Here is a 17,237-nt window from a genome sequence, read left to right on the forward strand (position 1 = left end):
AACTATCTTTGCCTTTTAGGAGTTAAAATTAAATCACTGTTTTCTTTCACAGACTACATGTGAGAAAACCCTGTCACCAATTGAATTCTGCCTTCAAAATCTCAGTAGAAACATTTCAATATTCTGCACATTAACACAGAATTAATTCTCATCTCCTATATTCATATACAACAGCCAAATATTTGTGCATCTGCACACTGGAACACGTACTAATTGCACAAAACAGACATCTTTTCCTGCAGATACTGAAAAAAGTCATTGAGTAAAACAGAGTGCAGAATGAAGAAAGAAATTTGTCTCCTCAGAGCATACAGTTTATATACTATATATTTTTACCTTTTCCCCCAGCAAGTCTGTTTTCTATTTTGCTCCATACTTATCTGTTTTGTTGAAACAGCTGTATCTTCCCAACGCAGAACAAGCGAAGATCACAAATAATATTTGTACAGCAATTTTTAACCACTGTACAAGTGTCCCTCTTAATTATCTTTTTCTTTCTATACATAGAGTACATTCTTTATTTTTAAAAGTGGTGATGACACTCTGAAAGCCCACCAGAGTGAAAATGTACATCTTCTATTATTAATTATATGAAGAGTCTTACTTGCAATGATTTTTCTTGCATTGAAAGTATAAAAAGCTTTTGTTGCTTTATAACAAAAGTACTTGGTACCATAATTTTTTTGCACATCTAGGCATATCTTCCACTAACTGGAGCAGCTGAGATGTGCCAAAACTCTTAAGAACCACCTAGGAGTCTGTCTTATCTTTAGTCATGGTCACTACAGGTACTTTGGAAATTTTGCCACTTGAGAATTATTATTCTTCCAATACATACTCCCAGCTTTCATGTATCTATGGTTTAGAGACTTCCTGAGTTTCAGGTTGCATCACTACAATTGTGCTTTATAGCTTTGGTGTCTTTTCTTTCATCACTGTATTATTTATCTTATTAACCCATTAAAAATTTACAATTATTAAGTGCAGTAATGATGAGTTCTAAAGTTAAATTACATGTTATGAGAAACGGAGTCTTTTTTCCATTTTGGGGCTTCGACAGACAATTTTATCAGGTCTCCCTGAAGGTCAGTATTTATTACTACTCTTTTCATTTTCTTCCCAAAGCAGTCCTATGGACACTGCAATCTGTTAGCTCCTCACACATTGTACTTCTGTATTCAGAACTTCCTCAAGCTTCTTTTTTTTTTATAAGCACCAATGCAAAAAGATTAATTTACTTCTTTTTCTCTCATACTTATTTATTTTTTGCCTACATGAGTTCCCTGCATTCATTAATCCTTGCCATCCTTCCCACATCTCCAGCAGATGTGATGCCTTGTCCCCATTCCCAGCTGGGTCATATAGTACTGTTATTATACTTTTTGTCTGTTGGTATGGAATTTCAGTCCACAGAGATGGTGCATAACTGATGGACAAATTCTAAAGACATGCCACTTCTGTTACTTCATATGGTATGTACACATCCCTGACACAATCCATTGCTATTATGGTAATACTTGCATGCATACAGTATTTCACACAGATGACAGAGGCCTACTAATCAAAATAACATCTATTCTAAGGATGAAAACCCATTGTAAATCCATTTGCACATTTCCAGTTAACATCAGTAAATTATGCAAAGAAGTAATTATTTTATGGCCTTTGATATAGAAAGAGACATAATTGCTTTCTTAGAGTAATTTAAAGCTTCTCTCTACTACCAAAGTAACGCAGGGTCCCACTTGGTAGTGTGGGACAGCAGTTTGCTTTTTGCAGCCTCTGATGCAGAAGGGAATATTTTATATGGGTTGAAAGGGACTGCAAAAGTTAATGAAAAGGAAAATGGAAAAAAAACTGTGAAGTCCATCGAGAATTACTGAACAGATAGATCTGATGTCTGCTTCAGAAAGGCCCTGAGCTGCAAGCAACTAGAGTCTCCTAGAGGGAAATCTCCTGTATGCTTGCCTTGTCTGACACTGTGTTCTGGGCATCTGCTTTCCCTGGGCAGTGTGAACAGCTGTGGAACCTTGATCTGACCTAAAGCAACTGCTCTCATGTCCATGGATTTAGTGACAACCTGAAAATAAGGCCAAGCAGTTTCTAAAACACATACAGTTGTATAAAATGTGCCTTCAAACCCTACTAGCAGGTATAATCTAAAGTGTGTTTTTGTGGGACTCTAAGTGGTGGTTATAGTTACTTTGAGTTTGCAAATACATGTGATTTACTTGCATAATTTTGCATCTTTCCATCCCAGGCTTGCTTCCACAGACTTCCATTGTCCTCTAACTTTTCCAGGAACATGATGCTTTCACAGTTGTAGAAAAGGAATTTACTGTTGGGCTCATGCCAGATGGAGCTTGGAAAGCCCCAAGTCTTTAACATCTGCTCTCTTAAAGTAAAATTGGATATATTTTCAGCTTAATGAACTGAAAGATAGATTTGTGATAGATTTGTAGTATCTATCACAATATGAAAATCAAGAGTGTATCTGATGAACAGGTGCTGGAAGTCAATCTTTTTTATTCCAAATCCCCATCAGAATAGAGGGAAAATATCTTAATAAGATGGAAAGATACCTATGAGAGAGGATGAAGAAATTCAAACCTGTTACCTTACTCTAAATTTGTAACTAAGAATATCAAAGTGTTGCATAAATATAAATTTAATCTCACCAAAGCTAATGAACATGATTATAGCTGTTCTGCAGATGGGTGGAAGGCTTGTGCTGTGAGTGGGATGTATGTTAAAAATCCCAGCTGTTGCTTCTGTATTTCACATGAGACTATAAAAGCTTGTAAAAAACTAAGTCTGTTTTAGCTTCAGTGTGTATGTGTATTTACTTTTCCTAACCGAAGGGTTATGTGACAGTTCAGTGCTCATTTTGTGGAAACCTGTGGCTGTAGCAGAAGGAAGAATTAAAAAAAATTATTTTCACAGAGGAAAGTAACTTATTAGAATTTAATTAATTTAGGTCCCCAGCTTATGGGTAAAGAAAAGGATTGGATTCAAGAAGGGATGTGTAATGTCTCTTAATGATATCTGATACATCGCTTGTGTATACATCTATTTATTTGTGTAAACATTCATTCATTTGATTCAGAACTTCTTTAGACAAACATATGTCTCATCATACGTACTTACAGTTTTGTGCCTGACTTAATGAATTCACACAGATTTGATTCTCTCTTTGAGCAAATAATTTGTGATGTTTCTAAGGAATGGCACATCTGCACTGGAAATCTGAAAATCTCATAACAGGATATAATTTTGCACCAGGAGTGCAGCTGAGGGACTTGGTCCAAAACCTGACAAAAGTGTTAGCCATAGAAATACATCCTTATAAGTGTTCTTTCTTTTTTTTTTTTTCCAAATTAATTTGACATTTGTGTTACCTGATGGAGAAAGGTACAATCTTTCCAAAATACTTTAAGTAATTGATATTCAAACATAATATTCTTTGTAGCTGCTTGTCTGCAGCACAGAAGTGCCAGCTACAAAATAAGTTTAACTTAGCTGACAAGAATCCACTCCAGACCACTATAACATATTTAAACAAAGCAGTTTTAAAACACACAGAGAACAAAACATACCTCTGTTTAGTACCCCAAACACACATTTTGAATATACATACAAAGAGATTTCTCAGTTGCACTGGAAAATGTTACTTTAAATAAACACCGAAAAAACCCCAACAGTGCTGCCCCAGAAATACTTCACTTGATATTTTAGACATGTATAAGAAAATTCAGGATTTCATGTATTGCTCTAAAAAACATTAATGTTCTGTTTGTGTCGTGCTGCCTGGTTTGTTGCTGATCCTCAGAAGATATAACCATACATAGTTCTCCAGCATCCATGGCTGTCAGGGCTTTAGGTGCTACTCAACCACAGAATGAGAAAGTGTCTGCACCTTACAGTCTCCAGAAAGTGACATCAGCTTTCTGCTAAACTGATGTTACATAATGTGTTAAAAAGGAGACAACTATAGATTCATTTAATAAATTATCTCTTCACAGGACTCTGAAGAGTTCTATCCTTTGTTATAGAATGTATAATCCTGGTGACAGGCAGAAACTGAAGTGAAGCTCAACAAAAACTCAGTGTAAGAAGCTGCAGCAAAAAAATGGTGCTGATTCTCGGATTGTTTACATTGTGAATTTTCTGAATTTTATTCACAATAAGCATATAAACTGAATTTTAAATAACACATGCCTTAACAATTAAGAGGCCTAACTTGAGCTGTGGATGACATTATTTGCTGATCTAAGCAAATGAGAAATTTTCCCTGAACATCTATACCATAGGCCCATTCCCATTATGCCCAGGAACCAGGGCATCTATTTGAGTTTAGTTTGGGGAAGCTGATGGAAAATTTGCCTGCCTTTTTTCTTGTGAAGAAAAATAAACAAGGATCCCTATATGTGTGTGTAGCCTGTATGGTCCCAGGGCACTTTCTTCCTCTGCATGTTGCTTTGTCTCTGCTGTAGTTCTGTGATTATTCCACTGTGAGCTTTGCCCTCTGCTTGCACTCCCTTGCTTCCCAGGCAAGGAATGGAGTCCAGTGCAGAGCCAGTCCAGCCTTGAATGTCTCCAAAGACGGAGCACCCACCACCTCTCTGGGCAACCTGTGCCAGTGTTTCACCACCCGTATCATAAAAAAAATTTCTTCCTTTTATCTAGTCTGGATGTACCCTCTTTTAGATTAAAACCATTATCCGTTGTCCTATTCCAACAGGCCCTACTAAAAATTCTGTCCCTGTCTTTCTTATAAACCTCCTTTAGTTATTGGAAGGAAATAGCTAGACAATGTCTAGGAAGAAAGGTTTAAGGTAAAGCTTTACTCCTCTGTCTTACTGCAACTCAGTACATTGAAGCTCAGATTTTAGTCTTCTCCAAGGAAGACAGACCAGAAAAGGAGCTACTCTGGGCTGCAGGATAATTGCTCCCAGGAAGGAAGAACAGAGCACAGACAGGTTGGAACATTTCTTTTGCGTCTGCTTCTGTAGTACAAATAAACATAAACAGAAAAAATAACAACAAGAGGAAGTAAAACCAAAATGAAAAACTCTTACAAACTTTTCTTCCCCTGGGGAGGCACTGAGGGTACAGACAACGCAAGACAGAAGTGGCTATGCTGGATTTTTCACACTCCCCTCACTGTGGCTCAGAAAGGATCTTCTTATGTTATGATCCCAAGCATGGTATAGGAAACCATACAGAAAATAACAGAGGATAAACAGCTTCCTGCCTGTATAACTGTATTTCATTGCCAATTTTGTACTGGATAGTTATACACAGATGCTGCAAGAATTTGGCCCCAAAAGAAGTTTTTTGTAACAACTGAAGAATTAGATCAACTTCTGTAGTGTGCCATAAAATGAACAATGACAGTTGTAATACTGTATCTTAAAGATTCTTCCATGTGTTCATTATTTTTTGAGCGATGAATGTAAATATTAAAATGTTGTGATATTTTTAAACTTGGCTTTAGAATACTGGAGTGGCTCTGTGGGAAAATAATTTGTCCCTGGCTGTGTAACAATCACTTTCCACCAGTCAAAGCTCTGGCTACAATCTGTTTCTAATTAATCAGGAAGACAAGACAGGGTGAGTCTTGTACTGAGACAGTATCATACAGAGTGGACTGACTCTAAAGCATGCCAGATGAAGATGTGTTTAGTGCACTAAAAGGAACAATCTAATTATCAGTTTAGTGCTTGAGTCTTAAATTCTTCTGAAATAACAATGTACATTAAAACATTGCAAATTATCTGGGTACAGTGAAACCATGTAATATAAAACAGTGATGCCTAGGCCAAACCTGAATATTTAGAATTTTAACATAAAATTTCTAATTCTTCCAGAAGACCTGCAAAGTACAGGAAATTCAAAAATGTTGACACTCTAACACCTTTTTCAAAGCTAGATGTTTGACAACTCACCTTCAATAATTCTTAGAGCTGACAAGAGTGAAAATCATTTTTACAGTGTAGGGAGTAAAATATATAAGCCTCCAAAATATAATGAAAATAAAGAATTTTTTTTTAAAATAGCTTGTGAAAGCCACCTCTATTTTTTAGCCAGCAGTAGTTCTTAGTTGCTGAATAGAGCTCTCTCTTGCAAGCCTTACTGACACAGATGGTTCATCTAAAGTAAGGGGAAGCATTCATCTACCAGCTATGTGCAGGGGCAGATCATAAGAGAGAAAAATGGTTTACTTTAGAAAATGGGAGTAATGGAAAGTCTGTCCATGTTCACTTTCATTTTGCTCTTGTTCCTTTTATTTCTGATGTAAGGAGCATTATAGTGAGTGCTGTGTGTCATTGCTCTTTGGGATGCTGGAAATAGAATAGGAATTGTTCCAGCAACAGAGCTTAGAAATTATAGTGAGTGTGTTTGTGAAAGAGGAGTTATGTCTGTTTATTATTCTGTCTTCTTTTGAAGAAGAACAGAGCTGTCCTATAATCTCTTAAAGTTAAACTATTTTCAAGCTCTTTCCAGAAAAGTATTTCTGATTTTATTGTAAATATGAAGTCCAGGGTACTGTTTCTCTACTTAAAACAAAATAATGGTCTGTTATTTCTAGATGGAGAAAGCAGTGAAATAACCTGTAGGCTTGTTTAATTTCTGTCTGTGCTGTAACTCAGTGGTGTCAGACAAAGTGATATTCCGAGTGCACAGGGTTAGCTGAGTGCTTGATATTACATTGCAGATTAAAATTGCAGATGACAGGAAGATTTACAGGTTGCTCTGTGTACCAGAAACAGTCAGAGACTTCAGCTGACTTTTACATATTAAGTAGTTCTTGTGAGTGGGTGGGCTTTGTGGGCAGAAACTCTCCCAGGGCTGAGATCTCACTTGATAATCTGACTCCGGATATAAAAATGTTAGCCATTGGAAACTTAATCCAGCAAGGGACTTTTAATTTTCTTTCTAGTCTTCCATCTGTGCAGCACATACCCTTTTCCTCTCATCCCTCATGGTCTCATTTCTTATCAGCATAATTCACAAAACAGATTTGTTGCATATTTGTTTTGCAAGATTCCCATAATTGACGTGAGCACATGAACAATAAATAACTTAATTAGACCACTCTGATCTGTTTAAAGTTTTAGTCTGCATTAACTTACCATTTTGCTGCACTCTGTCCAGAATTAGTCTCTATTTTCTTTTGGGAAAGGAATTTTTGTGGAAATCCTCATTGCACTGACATTTTTTGTGGAAGTCCTCATTGCATCACAAGATAGTTTTATACTGTGGGATTTTACTACTTGCCCCTCAATCTCTAGTGCAAGGTACCTAGTCTGCACTGGACCTATAAAAGTGTGAAGAACAGTAATAGTAATTCAGAGGGGGAAAGTACTTGTATCTGAACAAGGCAAGTAAAACCAAAATAAAATCTGCTGAGGCTAAACTAAATAACATGAGTCGCTTCTCAGCAGGGACTCTGTGATGCCCGCTGAGCATGGGGATGCTCAGACCAAGAAAACTCATTGAAAATACCTGGGCTCAGAACTGTTGCAAGACAAAACTTTACTGAATATGTCATGAGTTTAAAAAATAGCAAGACAAAGCAGCACCATGAAGCAATGCAAACCAAGGAATGATTACAGATAATTGTCCTCATCAGGCATTCTCAGCTATGGCACTGGAGGTTCATGAAAATACTTTGGTCACCTGGAGCTGGATTTTTGGTTTTCAGCTTCTAAACTCAATTACAATAGAGTAAAAATTGGAGGAAGTATGGCCCTGTTGCTCTGATTCTGGCAGCTGACAGCACAGGCAGAGGAGGGAGCAGGCAGGTCACACCAGGCTGTGTCAGACAGCCCTGTGACATGGGGGGTGCAGGAGCTCTGGCTTTGGTCTGTAACATTCTGGGGCAAGGACAGAGCTGAATGTTTGCTACCTCTGAAAAGCTTGCCGGTTTCAAAAACTAATGGTGTCAAGTGACAAGATCCCATTGCAAAACAAAATATTTATGCCACTTACATTTCATACACAATTCCTACAAATATTTTTTTATGGCTGTTGTAATTTAATACAAATATAATGAAGATTTCCTTGAAATTAGGAGTTTTTTTATCAGAAGTACATGTCCTTCTGATGTATGGGCAGTAAAATTAATCAACATTGACTGTAAATTTTGTATTGAAAATAAATTAAAAAAAAAACCTAATGCAGGAAAATTTATGGTTTTGTATTCAATAGGAGGATAGGCTCCTGTTTTACTGCACTATCTGAAGAGTTAATGAGACCAAAAACAAGGAAACAACAGCTCCACAAAATCCTGCCAAATAAAAATAACATAGAACTCCAATGCTGTACAAGAAGTTCACTGTGAAAAAAAAAAAAAATTCTGTGCTTTCTATAGGAATTGAACTGAGCATCTACAGCTTGAACTTTAGTTATGTGTACAAGCAGTCCTGAAATAGCACCAACAGACAGTGCACAAGGGGTGGGTGGTTTGTATTTATGGATTTATCGCATATGCGACTTTGTCTTTTTTGTTAAGAGAGGAGAACTAAGGAAGAAAAACAACATATGAGGATAGACTGAACATGAAGAAATTTTGGGTTATTCTTATCTTTATCATGCATTTTCTGTAGGCCTCAAGGCACAGATAAACTTCAGCAGTTCTGCTGTGACTGCCCAGTAACAAACACAAGGTTATTTGAGATAGTGGAAATATTTTAAGGAGAGAAACTCTGTGAGATCTTCTTTCCACCCACATTAACTATACTCCTGTGTAAGCTAATTTGTGGGAAATTATAGTTACCAAGTGCTGGGTAAATTTCTCTCAGATTTATGGATTTAAAGTCACATCTCAGCATTAAAACAAATTTATACAAGTCCTTGAATTAATCTCATCTTTAAAATTTATCAGTGATATATTTAAAAACAAAGTGGTTCTGTAAATTCCTTAGGCTGTACTGGTATAAGTACTCCTGTGTATGATAATCTGTTATTTAAGTAAATAGAAAAGAGATTTCATAGCTTATTTTTACTCTGTCCTTTAAAGTAGAGATAAAAGTAATAATTTTAGGGATTCTGAATTCACTCACTGAGGCCCAAGGACATCCTGTGATGTGGTATCATTGCCTTTTCTGAAAATGGGAAAACCTACAGAAAATTCTGGTGCCTTCTCAATAAAGTTTCTGACCAGACATGGTAGGGATTCAGTAATGCAAAAAGAAAAGAACATGTCTGCAATTATTCTGTAATGAATTAATCACGAACATTATAAGCTAAAATCGCACTTTTCAGTGTGAACCAATTGTATCTGCTCCTAAAGACCACACACAACTTGCAAACTGGTGTTTAAGCACACTGCAAATAGTATTTTTGGTCAGCATCTGAAATAGACCAGCTAAAGAAGAAGTGACATGATACCTTGAGTCCTTCTTACATGCACACAACAGTGAATCACTTGAAGACTGAACTCTGAGCTAGATTCCCTCAAGCCTTTGTAAGCAGTGATCGTGGGTTGCTCACAGAGCACCCATTGTGGACTCCTTTGCAGGAAAGTTGAACAGTAATGCCATGTGAAAACCCCCAGACCTATGGGGTAATGTCCCATTAAACTAAATGACATCACAAACATGATTAATACCCCCACCACCTAAAGCCATCAAGATACTGGTCATTTAGGAAAACCAGAAGTTAGTCAATTCTGCTGAACTTTCAAGTTCTTATTTTTGATTATGGCAAGATACTAAAATATTTTGAGAGTCTCTAAATTATTTCATGAGGATCATATATCTATGAAAAATACTACAGTTAGATGTTCATGTCTAGTTTCAGAAGAGAGAATGTGTTAAACCTATGGATGTGCAGACTCTGGAAGGAGTGCCTTAACTCATATCCCTTCACCTTTTGGTGCAAGGCTACCTGGCTTTTCCAATCCATCCGAAAACGTCACTGCATTGTTGCTCATCCTTTTCAAGTTCCAAAGGCTAAATCCAAGGAATTAATGTGAAACTTTGCCTTAATGTTATTTCTGCCAGCCTGGGCAGGTCCAAGAAATGGAAAGATTTCATGTGTTCTAAGCTCAAACAGGCAGGAATATACACTTCTAGCTGCTCAGTTATAAAGCTTTTGCTTTATAGTCAATTATATGTGCAGAGTCACCCAAATGCTACTTTCTAGCATCTATCAAAATTGAAAAAATTCTTCACAGGTTTGATTTCCTCAGTGAGTTTATTGGCATTTGGAGACTAACAGATATTTAGCAGTGGAACACAGTATTGGGATAAAAACCACCTATTTGTTTTGGGACAGAGGCAAAGAATGACAGAACCTGAGTGCATAAGAATGGTGAGTAGTATTTCAACCACTACTAATAAAACTGGGTAAAAGACAACAGAAGAGTTTCAGAACCAATGGGATGTGTAGCACTCACTCTCAATGTCAACAGATTCATGTGCCATAATTAAAAAGTGATAAACCCAGGTCTATGAAGATTTCTGTTGAGAACATTTCACATTCAGTGGTGCATTTGGGGAATAAATTCAGAGCAAGCCATGCATGGAGGTCTTGAGGCCATGCAGAATCATTTACAGTAGGGCTGTCCTCATGTCAGTCTCTGCACATGGGCAAAAATGGTGCTAAGCCCATCTTCCTCAGTTGTGTTTAGAGGCAGTTAGTAAGTAATCCTCACATGCCTAGTCTTGTTTTACAAACTTAGTTACTATGAAAATAGGCTTTAGCTCAGGAAAATGTTTTGCTACTCTCACTCCTGATTGCCATCATTTGTAACTCAATACACAGATTACAAGTAGTGGAAAAAATATCTCCCTCTGTACTGAAGGATGTTCACATTTATCTTCTCAAATCACTATTATCCCTCTGGAAAACAATTAAAATCTGATCCGTCCATCAGACATATTTAGTAACATCTGTTTGTTGCAGACATTTCAGAAATTAAGAAGTTTTAGGCAAGAGTTTGCTCATACACATTAACACACACCTTTCCCATTGGTTAATTTGCCTGGAGGCTTGAGAGTCTTACAAAACTTCAATTGAAGTCAAACAAAAATTTTTCATTACCTCCATTGGAAAATTAATCAGGTACTTGGTCTGTAAATAACATGGATCTAAACACAATCAGTCATATTTTTCTTCAAATTGCTATTTACCCTGTCCTGTGACTAACTTCCAAATTACTTGAGAAACAATATTTGAAAAGGTTGTGATATAATAAGCAGACTATTGACATTTTTCTGGAATGTTATTGAGCTCAGTGGGTTTCAATTAAGAGTATGATCTGTACCAGCTCAGTAAATACACTGAGCCATATACGTTAGGAGATTATTCAAGTAGAATGCAGTGAACACACCATAGAAAGGGTCTTCTTAACACCAAAATGGAGAAATATTTGCATATGGGCAGAAAGTACATTTTAAACTCGCATTACTGTTCATCTTCAAATAAAGCATCAAAGCACAGGAATCAGCCTTCAATCCTCCACTTAGACAAAATTCCCCAAAGTGCATCACATGGAGGTTTTTAAGTCTTTGGAAAGTCAGTGTTAAAAACATACACCTTAAACAGATCTCAAATGTGAAAAAGAAAGACATATGTATTGTTAAAAACAGGACTTTGGGAAAGTTTTATAGACAAAATAACTTACTGATGAAGAGATCCCCAAAACAATCCCATGAATAGCTGAAATATCTGTGTCAGTGTAGAGCAGGATTTTGCAAACCTTCATTCAGTCATTTATTCCCTATCCTCCAGCTGTGATAATTCTGAAACTGATTGAATTCACATGGTACTGAATAGTTCTCTGCCCTATAGAAATGTCTGTGGGTTATCTGAAGCAATACAATTACAGTCATTGCAATGAGGAAATAACTTTGTGGTTCTTTATACACAAATGAACTTTAACTGTAAAACATGCATTGCATTTTTTGTTGTCATTGGAGAAAAGAAAATCAACTTTTTTATAACAAAGGCTTGTTATAAATTGAGACCCAGCTGCTGCTGTTTTTAGTTTCATTTTCTCTAATTTGAAAAATCTGAGATGAATCCCCACAGACTTTATCAACAAGGGGTGAAAGGTGCATAATCAGTCATATATCCTTCGATTTAGTTTTACTGCAGAAATCCATCCTGATTTTTTTTAACATATATGATAGTCTGAAGACTATTCAGGATTTCTGTATTTTTCTTGCTTACATTTTCCTCAGAGGTCCAAAATTGCCCTGGTAAGCCCTTGTGCTGGCTATTCAAAGAAGCAGGAGACATTCCAGCTGGATACCCCACCTGCAGTAAATGGTAGCCAGTCAGAAGCAGGTGATTAAGAACTGGTTGAAAAGTAGAATCCAAGAAATACATACACCAGTGGTCCTTTTTTTAGTGTCAAATCACTGCAAATCATTGGAGGCAAGTTGGCTTAGCAACAGCTTTCAGAGCCTGGCTCTTTATGAATAGTAAAAATATTTAGCAGTAAACAATAAAAGCTATTCAAAATTTCCAGGAAATTATCATTAGCTGAATAGTAATTGCCAACAAATAAAGATCTACATTGTACCTGTAATCTGGTCAGGTTTTCAGGGACAGCCAAAATAAGAATACAAGCCAAAATAAAAAAGAAAATATTCAAAAATATGCACATCCTAGCAATTTACAGCTTGTTGCTCCCTCAGATAGTGGAGCTATTTACAGTTCTTTTGCTAGCTCTGAATGTGCTTGTGAAGTTAAAGACAAACCAAGACAGAAATATTGAATATAAATTCTTTGTTGTGACCTATAAAAAACAACCCATTGCTCTTTGATATTTTCAGTAGTGAAATGATTCAGATCACTCTTTGTAGACTGAGGTATCAAGCAGAGAAAATGCTATGATGACTTCTTGTGAAAAGCAATCATCTCTTTCCACTGAAGTAGAAAAACTAGAGACTTTTGGAACATTTTATTTAAATTTGCCTTAAAAACAAGGTAGTTTTTGATTGCAAAATAGTTTGCATATAATTGTTTTATGTAGTATATACTCGTTTGTTAGCCCTACACATCCAAAAAGCTGTGATTCAGAGCTCATAAGGATAAATTGTCTGATTAACACAGTTTTTTATTAAGAAATATTTCAAATCCAGGCATTTATCTTCACCATATGACTTATCACGTGTCTTTGTGGCTGCCCTTGCCCTGACAATAAAGGCCATCACAGAGAGACAAAGAAATGAGGACTAGAAGATATCCCAAAATCCAGCACTCCTCCCTTTTCTGTAATCCAGGAGAGTAGGATGCCCAAAGTCGTACTCAAAATCTGTTCTCTTAATTAAAGAGTAATATGTAAGTGCTGACAATAGTTTGGTTTATTAGAAAGAGCACTTTTATGTGAAATGTTAGTAAGAGAGGAGTTTCAGGTGTAAAGGACACCAGCAGAGCTGGGACTGTCACTAAAGTCTCAGAAAATCTCAAGCCAGTGCTCTGTGACACCACAGTGCTCCTTATGCTGGTTTGTCAGTGGGAAGTAAAATCTATAGAAAATCAAACCTTCAGACTCCTCTTTTGTTCAGCTTACACCTCGACAAATGCAAAGGCAATCAGACAAGGAAATTGTGGTGTTCTGGGATGGGATTGTCTATCCCCTTTCTTATTGCAGTAGCCCCATTTTGGGTAGAAAGTTCTCTTGGAAATAGGTGAAATAGATCGATACTTTTCAAAGTGTCATTTTATAGGGCTCTCATTACACTTCTGCTCGTTTTCTTCCAGGCATTTAGAAACTGAGAGATTGTTGCTAACATCATTTTTCCCTCAGCCAAATCTGACTGAATTTGCCAGGCAGGAAAGGAAGCAGCATGTTACCAGCTCTCAGGTCATGTTATACACACATTTGTATCTGTAATACTTGCTAGATCTTAAGGGCAAAATTGTTCTCCTGTCTGCAATGCAGTGTTTTAGCTGCACTGCAGATCATTTATATCTGTGCTCCCTGTCCAAGTCTCAGAGAGGTCAGCTGTGATTTTGTCAACATCCCTCTGCTGTTTCTTTCCACATTTTAGTGTCTCTTCCACAATCAGTGTGATTAGAGGGTGTGTGTGGCCTTTCTGGCTGTGCTGGCTTGTTGCTGACCCGATGGCTCTGTTCCTGCTCTTTCCTAGGACTCCTTACTGCACACTCATTGCTGACCCTCCAGACACTCTCCCAGCCTAAGTGGCTGCAAGGGTGACCTGTGGTCTCTGACTTCATTTCTTCAGTGGCTTTTGGATATCAAATAATTCATGTTTTATTCTCTAATACGCCTTTGGTTCCCACTTTATAACTAAACATATGAGGCCAGAAATGAGCTTCTCTCCTGACAGCTGGGACAGTGATGCCCAGGGTTCCTTCTTTTTTTACCTGTCAGGTACAGCAGGGACCTGGATGGAAATCATTAGAATAGCAGCGACACCTTACCTCCTTGTAACATGGTGCTTTCAGATAAACTTTACACGAGAAAGCTGATCTTTTTTTTGTGTTTTCTAACTTTGATTTCATGCCTTTCTCCTGTAAGAAAATAAAAGTGGAAACCTATGTGTAAAATGGTGGAAGACAGGTTTTCCTTAATCAGAGTTCCAGCAAACATCAGCCATTATTCCCCTCATGAAAACAGACACATTGAGGCAGATATGCTGTTTTCCCCTCTGCTCATTTTCTTAACTTTTTTCCAAAAGGCCACTCTGATGAGGAGCCCCTCTCTGCACATGGGCCTGCAGGAGCCCTGTTTATTACTTGGTTTGATGTTTGACCTGACCACTGACTCACATAATTGAAAAGCAGTGTCTAAAGTGCAGAAGGAATCCATCAATAAAATCATGCCTTTTCAAGACAAATTTGTACAACTCATATCCAGACATATATAGATATGTGTACACAGGCACATTAGACATAGATAAATATATGTACACAGGCACAAGGAGTGAGAATCCTTTTGCAATCCATTCCAATCACTGCTGTTCAATACAAGAAGCACAATTCTCCCCCTCCAGGCAGTTTTGGTATATGCCTATAAAAGATGGCGACACAATACTTTATTTAAGTACTAGAAAAAATGCAATAGTGGGGAATCAGAGTCAGAGAGATTTCTTCCATGAGCAGGCTGGACCAGAGCTAAATGCTGCATTGCACCAACTAAAAGACAGTGCCTTCCTTCTGCCTGAATTTACCCTGAGCTTCACCACTTCGGACAAGAAAAGAGTCTGCAAACATCTAGGATTATAGCCATCACTTATTCTTGTGTGCTGGGGCTGCATGCACAGCACAGCTTCATCACCTGTAAAGACTGGTGATCCAAAAAATGGAAAAACTGCACCCATATATCAACTAACTTTTAAAAGGATTATTTTTATCCATGACACCAGCACTGCTTTAATAAAACTTCACAAATGTCAGGTATTTTCTGATATATCATGTTCCCTGAAGTGAACTCTGTGATCAAATGCTTTGCTAAATATTTCATTAGCAGCAATAAGTTTTTATTACATTCTACTCTAATGATCAACTAATAATTTTTTCAAGAATACTTAGACATGGGGGATGTTTCAATCATTGGAAATTGATCACTGAAATTATGTATTACTGTTTTTTTTCATGCCTGGTTAAAAATGCAACTGATATTGGAATTAATTGCTTCTTGCAATTTTTAAAGTTTTCTACAGTGATAGGTGCTGGGAAATCAGTTCCTGTAAATGCTAATTTCAACAGAGTATGACTGCATGAGAACATAAACATAACATATAAAATAGTGGGAGCCCAGACAGAGAGCTCATTGTGAAATTACTTCAGCTGATATTACAGAAAGCTTTCTAAAACATACAGAAAAATCTGGAATCAAAAACTTGAGCCCATATTTTGCACATGATGCAGTAAGAAGAGCAATCTATTTAGTGAAAAATCACAGAAAATATATTACAAAGAGACCTTTTATTAATGTCAACAAAGAGAGAAGAAAATTCTGCTGAATTCCACCAAAATGTTCAAAACAAAACTAAAAGAACATGAGCGGAGGGCACCCTCTTCTGATCATTATTTTCTTCTTCATGTTCTAGGTAAAATGCTTTCTGCATATGTTGTAAAATTCCACTGACCTGCTCTTTATCAGAATCACAAGTACATCATCTGCTTGGGAGATGAATACAATAAATTTGTTTCAGCTACCAACTGATATTTTCACTTTAGTAGTTTTTTTGGGGGGTTTTTTGGGTTTTTTCGTTTTGTTTTTTTTTTTTAATATGCAAACTTGAAAACTTGAAGGCACTAGTAACTCTTCTCCCTTGTATGTTCCAGTTTGATTTCCATAAGGCCACTCAGGGCCAGAGGTGCAAGGGACAGGCTGTTTTTGTCTAATTCATGCCACCAAGAGAGATTTAAATTCAGGTAAAATAAAATCTGATTCTAAAAGAATGTGTTTACAAAGATTTATAAAGATGAAAGAAGGAACAGAGGATAGGGAAAAAGTAAGAGCAGGAGGAATAGTACGAATATAAATATTTTTCTATAGCTGTAGCAGCATTGTTTTCATGGTGTTCTCACAGGACTTAAAAAGTAAATTCTAAATCCCACTGTAATTCAGACGGAAAAAAAGGAAAGAGAGCAGTGCCTCTGACCTTGTAGCTCACTTTCAGTCTCTGAGGACTGGAGGAGAGAAGTAACTCATGAATATTAGAGCTAATGAAGCTTGATTTTCTCCAGATTTTTGGTTAAGTGTTGATTGCCTCTCTCATCTGGAACATGTAAATTGTGACTGAAGCTTGTTCTGTATTTGAGACACTTTGATGTGCCCTCTTCAGTGTGCATTCTCTGGGATTTAAAAAGGCTCCAGCTCATGCTGTAGAGTTTTTCTCAGCGGGTACTTCTCAGATGTCTCTCTGACCTGGACATCTACTTACATAAATCTTGTAGGAATGTCCTGTCTCTGAGATTTCTTTATCATATTTCATTAAAATAAAACAGTGGGTTCAAAACATTAGCTAGCATGGACAAGTGGGCACATATATATGGAAACATCTAACTTCTAGTTAATTGTCTGAAGATTTCCACTAGAGAGCCCTTGATAGGCAGAGGCATGGAGAGTGGTTCCCCTTGGTGCAGGGAGTGATTCAAATGAGAAGTGAAGCCCAAAGAGGCAAAGGGAGTGATGAGCCATGCCAGATGAGGCATTTTGGGGTGAGTGACCCCATCTCAGCAGGAGGCTGATGGACCAGCACGCACCCCCAGCACCCCACAGATTGGAAACTAATAGAAATAAA

General features: G+C 37.1%; 1 long non-coding RNA gene across 3 annotated transcripts in view; it reads right to left on the minus strand.

The window, feature by feature from the left end:
- The window catches only part of LOC135306657 (uncharacterized), a 31,193-nt gene extending 19,448 nt beyond the window's left edge, over positions 1–11,745 (minus strand). The window contains exon 1 of one of the 3 annotated variants that reach the window (XR_010367468.1): positions 11,636–11,745. This is a non-coding gene — a long non-coding RNA (uncharacterized LOC135306657). The remainder of the gene's footprint in view (positions 1–11,635) is intronic. The other 2 variants (XR_010367466.1, XR_010367467.1) reach the window with 2 other exon arrangements.
- Positions 11,746–17,237: the final 5,492 nt, after the last annotated feature.

This window comes from Passer domesticus, chromosome 8, assembly GCF_036417665.1.
Source record: "Passer domesticus isolate bPasDom1 chromosome 8, bPasDom1.hap1, whole genome shotgun sequence".
Classification (NCBI taxonomy): domain Eukaryota; kingdom Metazoa; phylum Chordata; class Aves; order Passeriformes; family Passeridae; genus Passer; species Passer domesticus.